At 33.2% G+C, this 10269-nt stretch overlaps 1 non-coding gene and 1 pseudogene across 1 annotated transcript; one reads left to right on the top strand and one right to left on the bottom strand.

Moving 5' to 3' along the window:
* The first annotated feature begins 4410 nt into the window (after positions 1 to 4410).
* Positions 4411 to 6759, top strand: LOC110732143 (annotated as a pseudogene).
* Positions 6760 to 9630: 2871 nt separating this feature from the next.
* On the bottom strand, positions 9631 to 9704 carry TRNAW-CCA. Its single transcript has one exon. It is a non-coding gene; the product is annotated as a tRNA-Trp (tRNA).
* Between the last annotated feature and the right edge of the window lie 565 nt (positions 9705 to 10269).

Here is a 10269-nt window from a genome sequence, read left to right as displayed (position 1 = left end):
CGAAACGATAGAGACTCCATTTAATTTTCAAATTCATCTAGGCCAAAGGCAGACCTACGTCAAGATAACTCTTCTTTGAAACACTTTGGTAGTGCTTTTGAATCAAAGTTCAAATGAATAATGAATCTGAGCACACGGAACCATTTTCTTTCTATCAAGAAAAATATGGTAGACTAGCTGATATTTATATCAGTTAATGAAAAAGCCCAATGCAAAAAAATGCATGTTGGGTTTTTGAAACAGTTCAAATCATTTTGAGAATACAAAGTTTGATCGGTTTTACCGAGAAGGTCTACGGTTCGAGTCCGTATAGCCCTACTAAATATATAGTAATGAATATTACTAATTTATTAAACTATATAGTTTAATAAATTAGTAATATTTGATTGTTAGTTAAAACCAATCAACTGCAATTGAATGGAAGAAATGGATCTAGGAACACCCTACGTTAGATTTGTTTAGTAGAATTTGATTTGTAGCCAAGCCTGTGTTTGAATTTGAAAAGAAATTTCATTGGAAACATTGTTAAAGATACTTTCGATTTCATACATATACCTTCCCTATCAAAGCGTAAAACAAGTAGTCTTTTTTTCTTTTCCTTATACAATCAACAGAAACAACTCTGCTCGAACTCGATTTTTTAAATCAAAAATATACCAACCCGATTCCAATTCTGAAATCGAAGTTCTTAAACATTCTCTTACGCGTGAATTTTCTCTTCTAAGAAAAAAATTCTTTCTTTCAATATAATACTTCATTAATATTTAGTTAATAATCTGAGCGGTTGTATCTAGATGCTTATTCTGACAAGAAATGTTCCATTTTTTTTCATCAAATAATGACTATTCATCGATTTTTTTCATGCGAATGGGAGGCAAGAAAACTCTATGAAAAAGGGTTGGTTCAATTCGATCTTGTCTAAAAAAGAGTTAGAACACAGATACAGGTGTGGATTAAGTAAATCAATGGACAGTCTTGATCCTACTGAAAATACCAGTACAACGGAAGATCCGAGTCTAAATGATACAGAAAAAAACATTCATAGTTGGAGAAATAGTGACAGTTCTAGTTATAGTAATGTTGATCATTTAGTTCGTGTTATGGACATTCGGAATTTCATCTCTGATACTCTTTTTTTACTTATAGATAGTAAAGGGGACAATTATTCCCTATACTTCGATATTGAAAATCAAATTTTTGAGATTGACAACGATCCGTCTTTTCTGAATGAACTGCAAAGTTCCTTTTTGAATTATTGGAATTCAAGTTATCTGAACTCTAGATCTAAGAGTGGCGATACTTATAATGATCATTCCATGGATTATACTGAAGATAGTTGGAATAATCACATTAATAATTGCATTGACAATTATCTTCATTCTCAAATCCGTAGTGGCAGTTCCATCCTAAGTGATAGTGACAATTACAATGATAGTTACATTTTGAGTTACATTTTTAATGAAAGTGGAAATACTAGCGAAAGTTTCAGTAAAAGAATTATCACGAACGACAGTAATTTCACTAAAATCGAAAATTCTACAAATCTTGATGGAACTCAAAAATATAAACATTTGTGGGTTCAATGCGAAAATTGTTATGCATTAAATTACAAGAAATTACTTAAGTCAAAAATGGGTATTTGTGAACAATGTGGATATCATTTGAAAATGAGTAGTTCAGATAGAATCGAACTTCTGATTGATCCTGGTACTTGGAATCCTATGGATGAAGGTATGGTCTCTATGGATCCTATCGAATTTCATTCCGAGGAGGAAGCTTATAAAGATCGTATTGATTCTTATCAAATAAATACAGGTTTAACTGAAGCTGTTCAAACAGGTATAGGTCAACTAAACGGTATTCCTGTAGCAATTGGTGTTATGGATTTTCAGTTTATGGGAGGCAGTATGGGATCCGTAGTAGGGGAAAAGATCACCCGATTGATTGAGTATGCTGCCAATAAATTAATCCCCCTTATTATAGTATGTGCTTCCGGGGGGGCACGCATGCAAGAAGGAAGCTTGAGCTTAATGCAAATGGCGAAAATCTCGTCTGTTTTATATGATTATCAATCAAATAAAAAGTTATTTTATGTATCAATCCTTACATCTCCTACTACTGGTGGGGTGACCGCCAGCTTTGGTATGTTGGGGGATATCATTATTGCTGAACCGAACGCCTACATTGCATTTGCGGGTAAAAGAGTAATTGAGCAAACATTGAATAAGACAGTACCTGAAGGGTCACAAGCAGCCGAGTTTTTATTCCATAAGGGTTTATTCGATCCAATCGTACCACGTAATCTTTTAAAAGGCGTTCTAAGTGAGTTATTTCAGCTGCATGCTTTTTTTCCTTTGAATCAAAATAAAGGCGAGGATTAAGGGCAATTTTTCTATTTGTGTCAAAAAGTTTTTTTTTATTCCAAAATTAGGATGTCGCGAACCAAAAACCTCCATGCTTATTTCCTTTAGATTCCAATAAAAAAAACTTTTTGTTTGTATCTTTCGTCGAGGAGTCTTTATTTAAAATACCTCTTGGATCGGACTCTAACGACTGCTTTGGAAATTGAATTTATAATAAATCCTCTATTTTTCGATTTTTTTGAATTAGTAAAAGCAAAAGAAAGAAAAAAAGAGAAAGTAAACGCAATTATCATATATTATATGTAGAAATCGAATTGTTTTTTTAGTTCTACATTTCTTGTACTTATTCTATACTATATTCATTCTATAGAATTCTAATTAATTAATTTTAATATAATAAGATAATAACAACAAAAATATAACAAACAGGTACAATTACAATATCGTAAATCGAGGTACCCGGTCTATGACAACTATGAACTTTCCCTCAATTTTTGTGCCTTTAGTAGGCCTAGTATTTCCAGCGATTGCAATGGCTTCTTTATTTCTTCATGTTCAAAAAAATAAGATTGTTTAGATCGTCTCGTCAAAATCTCATTTTTAAAAACTTAGACTTGAATTATAATATAGATATATGTTTAGCGGAATGTTATAACACGTGATTTCTTCCGAACATAAATGAACGAGCTCTTATGTATGTGATGTAAATGGAAAAATGACAATACAATAAATATAGGGGTAGATGTTATTATTTTGATCGAACTAAAATAAAAAATAGAAAGAAATAAAAGTGAAACACCTCTGACATCAAAATAGGACTAGTTGATGAGAGTTACATCGGAAACAAGACAGAGTAAGGAAAGTACAATTCATTTGGGGTATTCTTTCAATTCAAATTAAATGCAACCGGATCTAGTATGAATTGGCGATCAGAACGTATATGGGTAGAACTTATAACGGGATCTCGAAAAATAAGTAATTTCTGCTGGGCCTTTATCCTTTTTTTCGGTTCATTAGGATTCTTGTTGGTTGGAATTTCCAGCTATCTTGATAAGAATTTGATATCTTTATTTCCTTCCCAGCAAATTCTTTTTTTTCCACAAGGGATCGTGATGTCTTTCTATGGGATTGCAGGCCTCTTTATTAGCTTATATTTGTGGTGTGCAATTTCGTGGAATGTGGGTAGTGGTTATGATCGATTCGATAGAAAAAAGGGAATAGTCTGTATTTTTCGCTGGGGATTCCCTGGAAAAAATCGTCGCATCTTTTTCCGATATCTTATAAAAGATATTCAGTCTATTAGAATCGAACTTAAAGAAGGTATTTATACTCGCCGTGTTCTTTATCTGGAAATCAGAGGACAAGGAGCCATTCCTTTAACTCGTACTGATGAGAATTTGACTCCACGAGAAATGGAACAAAAGGCGGCTGAATTGGCCTATTTCTTGCGTGTACCAATTGAAGGATTTTGAAAAATGAACGGAAATACCGAACGTTTTCTTAACTTGGCGTAAAATACAAAATCTAGAATACGTTTTTCTACGGCATACCTTAACAGAAATCTCATCAGAACGCCCACTCGGGTCAAAGCAGACGTATACAGAACAACCAAAGGGGGGAAACTGTTTATGTCTACAAATACAAACCAATTCAATTCCATAGAATTTCCAGTATTTGTAATTGATATATTACATACAAAACAAATTAATCATGTAAATTTTCTCGCTTTTTTTAGTAATCTTTTGTTCGCTTTAATGATGAAATAATTTGATTTCTTATAATTTCTAATTATAACGAGAATTAAATTATCCAAATTCTGTCGTGTTTTGCCATCCATTTTTATTATCACATTCAAGTCTTAAATTCTTTTTTTGTGCTATGGTTAATTTGTTCAATTTTTGGAAATATTTTCTATTTTGGTAGAAAGTGAGTTCTTTCATCTTGAAATCAAAATAAAAAATATTCATTAATTGAAAAAAACGAAATGGCTCCGCCGGGTATTCGTCGAAAGCAATTCCTTCCTGTCGATGAATACTCGGTTGGGTTCATTAACAATTTATAGATGAAAAAAAATGGAAAAAAAGAAAGCATTTATTCCTTTTCTATATCTTGTATCTATAGTATTTTTTACCCTGGTGGATCTATCTATCATTTCAAAAAAGTCTGGAATCTTGGGTTACTACTTGGTGGAATACTAAGCAATCTGAAACTTTTTTGAATGATATTCAAGAAAAAAATCTTCGCGAAAAATGGATCGAATTCGAGGAGCTCCGCTTGTTGGACGAAATGATAAAGGAATGTCCGGAAACACATCTACAAAAGCTTCGTATAGGAATCCACAATGAAACGATTCAATTGATCAAGACGTACAATGAAGATTGTATCCATATGATTTTGCACTTCTCCACAAATTTAATCTGTTTCCTTATTCTAGGTGGTTATTCCATTCTGGCAAATAAAGAACTTATTCTTCTTAATTCTTGGGTTCAGGAATTCCTATATAACTTAAGCGACACAATAAAAGCTTTTTCCATTCTTTTAGTAACCGATTTATGTATCGGATTTCATTCGCCCCAAGGTTGGGAACTACTGATTAGCTCTATCTACAAAGATTTTGGATTTGCCCAGAATGATCAAATTATATCGAGTCTTGTTTCCACTTTTCCAGTCATTCTAGATACATTTTTAAAATATTGGATTTTCCGTTCTTTAAATCGCGTATCCCCATCACTTGTAGTGATTTATCATTCAATGAATGACTGAAAAAAAGAAAAGGGGTATATGGAGAGAAATCCAATTGGAGTTTTTAATTCGAATGTTGCTTTGTACATAATCAATAATCAAAGCATTACCAATTGTCCCCCCTCTTTCTATTTCTACCCGTCTAAGGCGGGGAGTTCCTCCTATATTCCAGTAATATTATTTTATTAAATTAAGTTTTCAGTTAAAGTAAATAGCAGACTCATGGATAGGGAACTCTATTAGCAACCTACCAAATTTATTGTAGAAATTTTCGGAATCAATGGTTGGACCATGCAAACTATAAATACCTTTTCTTGGATAAAAGAACAGATTACTCGATCCATTTCCATCTCGCTCGTGATATATATAATAACTCGGTCATCCATTTCGAATGCATATCCCATTTTCGCACAGCAAGGTTATGAAAATCCACGAGAAGCGACTGGACGTATTGTATGTGCTAATTGCCATTTAGCCAATAAGCCCGTGGATATTGAGGTTCCACAAGCGGTCCTTCCGGATACTGTATTTGAAGCAGTTGTTCGAATTCCTTATGATATGCAATTAAAACAAGTTCTTGCTAAGGGCAAAAAGGGGGGTTTGAATGTGGGGGCTGTTCTTATTTTACCTGAAGGGTTTGAATTAGCCCCCCCGACCGTATTTCTCCAGAGATGAAAGAAAAGATAGGGAATCTTTCTTTTCAGAGCTATCGCCCCAATAAAAAAAATATTCTTGTGATAGGTCCTGTTCCTGGGCAAAAATATAGTGAAATTACCTTTCCTATTCTTTCTCCAGACCCTGCCACTAAGAAAGACGTTCACTTCTTAAAATATCCGATATATGTAGGTGGTAACAGGGGAAGGGGTCAGATTTATCCTGACGGAAGCAAGAGTAATAATACAGTTTATAATGCCACAACAGCAGGTATAGTAAAGAAAATTGTACGAAAAGAAAAGGGCGGATACGAAATAAACATAGCGGATGCCTCGGACGGACGTGAAGTGGTTGATATTATCCCGCCAGGACCGGAGCTTCTTGTTTCAGAGGGTGAATCTATCAAACTTGATCAACCATTAACGAGTAATCCTAATGTGGGTGGATTTGGTCAAGGAGATGCAGAAATAGTCCTTCAAGATCCTCTGCGCGTACAAGGGCTTTTGTTCTTCTTTGCATCCGTTATTCTAGCACAAATCTTTTTGGTTCTTAAAAAGAAACAGTTCGAGAAGGTTCAATTGTCCGAAATGAATTTCTAGATTCGTAAATTTATCAAGATCAAGCTTGTAACAATAATAAAATTATTGTTGACAATTCTTTGACAGTTTTGGATGATCAATAAATAAAAAAATTACGAGAAGGTTCTTTTTTGTTTGTTTATACTTTTCTTCTACATCTACGAGCAAGATTTTTAGTTATAATAATATATTGGATTGTGAAGAAAACTTTTTTACTTTTTTCCAATCGAAATTTGACTCGATATTAGACTAAAAGGAGAATATAACGAAAAGAATAATGAAGGGACCAAATGATTCTAGGGGGATTTATCCGCCTTCCTGGTCTTCGACACACGACAAGGACTTTTACACATACTTGTCGTGTGTCGAAATAGTAACGAGTCTTGATTCCCTTCGTCAAAGACTTAGTCGGAATTTTTCTTTTTTCGAGATTTCACCCTTTTTTCGTTTTAGATTGATTCTTTTTTTCTTAGTATTACATGTATAAGGAGCGGACAAACTGAAAAAAAGAGAGAGGTCAATTTCTTGAACAAATGGAACTTCTTGCATTCTATTTAATCTAGAAAAATAGAGCTTCTATTTGGTCATTCAATAAATCAATTGATTGCCTTTTTCTCTTTCTTTTAACTTAACAATTTAGGAAGGACCAATAAGTATGATCGAGGAATATATGTTCTGAATAACCAAATACACTTTTCAAAAACATCGAAAAAGGGGTCCGTTTTTCATTTATAGGAAAAAATTCGAATAAAAAATTATGATAATTAAAAAAAGAATTAAATGGGACCTCCCCCTTCTTTGTTTGTCTAATTCTAGGGGGAAGGAAGGTCCCGTTGAGTTCTTATACTTTAATGTCTATACCTCGATTAATCAAATTACTACTTACTACAGCGATGAGCCTAATCCAGAATATGAACCATAAAAGAAAATACCTATTAAACCGATCACAAGAATACCAGCTACAGTACCTATTATCCAAAGAGGAATTCGTCCAGTAGTATCGGCCATTTACCCCACTTCCCTCCACATTTCATCAAGTGGTCGTGCTAGAGACATAAACAGTCATGGATAATTATGAAATGAGGTCCTTCCGAATGGGATAAGAGAATTCCTACTCTATAATCGAATTCTATATTCTATCTATTTCTTTCCTTCTCTTTATTTATTTATTTAATTGAAAAAATAATTAGAAAATAAAACAGCAAGTACAAAAATGAGTAATAGACCCCAATAAAGACTGGTACGATTCAATTCAACATTTTGTTCGTTCGGGTTTGATTGTGTCGTAGCTCTATAATTCGGATTCGGTTTTGTTTATCGTTGGATGAACTGCATTGCGGATATTGACCCCAAAAAAGAAACGGTAGGTACAGCTAGTCCGTGAACAGCCAGCCATCGCACTGTAAAAATTGGATAGGTTCGATCTATGGTCATTGGGCCTCCTAAAAGGATCTACTAAATTCATCAAGTTGCTCCAAAGAGTCAAAACGTCCGGTTATTAATGGAATTCCTTGTCGGCTCTCTGTGAAATATTCGTTTGGTCGAGGGCTTCCAAACACATCGTAAGCTAAACCCGTGCTGACGAATAACCAACCCGCAATGAATAGGGAGGGTATAGTAATACTATGAATAACCCAGTATCGAATACTTGTAATAATATCAGCAAAAGAACGTTCTCCTGTGCTTCCAGACATACTGAGCTCCACATATTCTTGTACAGTCAAAGGCAAATCCATAAAAGATGAAATCAGTAAATGGAAATTTACTTTTTACTCTACGTAAAAACGTAAAAAACCTGTAGGATTACCAATAGAGTACCAAAGGTGTCTTTAGAGTATACCGAATCAGTATAGCTATCCTTCTTCGGACACAGCAAGGCAATTTTAATTAATATTGAACTGAAGTACACGTGACTTTATTTTTTTTTTTTTTGTCGACGTGGAACTAGGCACCATTTTGTTTTTTCTATAGAAAATTTTTTTCAAATAGAACTAGTATACAGTTTCTCTCTATCATTGTATTGGCTTCAGACTCGAAACTGAAGGTCGAGGAAAGTGGAAATCGGACAAGTTAGTTTCGATCTAATAATTCGTGAAAAATTCCAGAAGAAGACGCGGTTATAGATATAGAAATAGAAGAGGTTTGGGGAATTCCGTACTTTCCTATTTTTAGGGATTGTTTAATTGTCGAAAAAAAATATTCATTAATTGATTTCAATTAATGCATTTTTGTAATACATCCATTGTTGCATTAAATCCAAAGGTTTTTATTGACCTAACTGCAAGAATGCGGGTTTCTATTTATAACTAAATAATATTAAACGTGGAACCTATAAAGGCAAAGATAGTAGCAAGTCTTAGTCTTAGAATCGAGTTGGACAAAATAAATATATTTATTTTTCATTTTATTATATTCTATAGCGATTCAAATAAATAACATTTTTGAAGAAAATTTCATAGTTATTATTTGTTTAATATTCGATTAGTTTACTCAAGGGTTTCCCCAAAAATCCGTTGATTCAAAATGACGAGATGTGTAAATGTCACAGATAACGAGTCATTTCTTTTTTTTCTACGGCCCTTACTTTTTTTTTGTTAGTGGCATTTATAATGTAAAAAAGAAATGGAATAGTTGATGAATCAAAAACTTTCAATTGAACTTATTCTTTGATCCTTTGAATTGCTTTTTTTCTTATTCGCTTTCCAAATGGAAACTTAGGTAAGTACTTTAGAAACATATATGTATAAAAAGAACATCTTTTTTTTAGCCCCTTCATGTCTACTCTAACTAGTTATTTCGGTTTTTTACTAGCGGCGTTAACTATAACCTCTGCTTTATTTATAGGTCTAAGCAAGATACGACTTATTTGAAATTAATTGAATAAACAACTCAAGAAATCTTTCTGTACTGTAGGATTCCGTCTATTTTAGAGTTCTTTACTGCGACAATTGATAGTTTTTGGTTATTGAGATTCGTGGGGAATTCAGATTCATATTTAGGGATAGATATTACCTTTCTTTTTTTTTTTTTCAAACGAATTGAAATGATTGAAGTTTTTCTATTTGGAATCGTCTTAGGTCTAATTCCTATTACTTTGGCTGGATTATTTGTGACCGCATATTTACAATACAGACGCGGTGATCAGTTGGATCTTTGATTAATTAACAAATCTTTTTTTGATTGACCTCCTCCTTTCTCAAATCAACAGGAGGTCAATTTTCGATTAGATTACTGTTCATTTAGTTTAGTCTAATTCTTTTCTATAATTCAACTTGACTTAACAACAATGGAATCACGCTCTGTAGGATTTGAACCTACGACATCGGGTTTTGGAGACCCACGTTCTACCGAACTGAACTAAGAGCGCTTTCTTATCACAATAGATAAGAAAGATTGGAAAGAATGGTTTTTTATAACTCAAAACTATATCTACATCCTGTATGCATAGATTATCTACCATATAGGGTATCATAAAAAAAAGAGAGATTCCGTATCTTCGATTTTAATCAAAATTTCAATTAATTCCTCCTTACTTCTCAGAGTAAAAGTAATTAGGTAGGGATGACAGGATTTGAACCCGTGACATTTTGTACCCAAAACAAACGCGCTACCAAGCTGCGCTACATCCCTTTCAATTCAATTCGTTTTTATAGTGTAATTGTAAAGAATCCTTGCCTTGTTTTCCACATTCTTTTTTTCCATAAAAAGAAAATACAGAATTTTTTTTGCTCGACTATTTCCTCTTCTTTTCGGCCTCTTCTCATACTAAGGTATAATAGAAAGTATTTGTATATTAAAACCTATCGTAAACTAAAAAAAATATGTTGTAGGAATGCTCAGTTCGGTAGATAAGGGACATGCTATTCTTTTTCTTAAAAAAATCTCGTTAAATTCTATTATTGGAAATTTTCATTTGACTTAGCTTAGGCATT

The sequence above is a fragment of the Chenopodium quinoa genome, unplaced genomic scaffold (genome assembly GCF_001683475.1).
Source record: "Chenopodium quinoa cultivar QQ74 unplaced genomic scaffold, ASM168347v1, whole genome shotgun sequence".
Lineage (NCBI taxonomy): Eukaryota > Viridiplantae > Streptophyta > Magnoliopsida > Caryophyllales > Amaranthaceae > Chenopodium > Chenopodium quinoa.
Note: the sequence above shows the minus strand (reverse complement) of the source record. Positions and strands in the feature narration are given on the sequence as shown.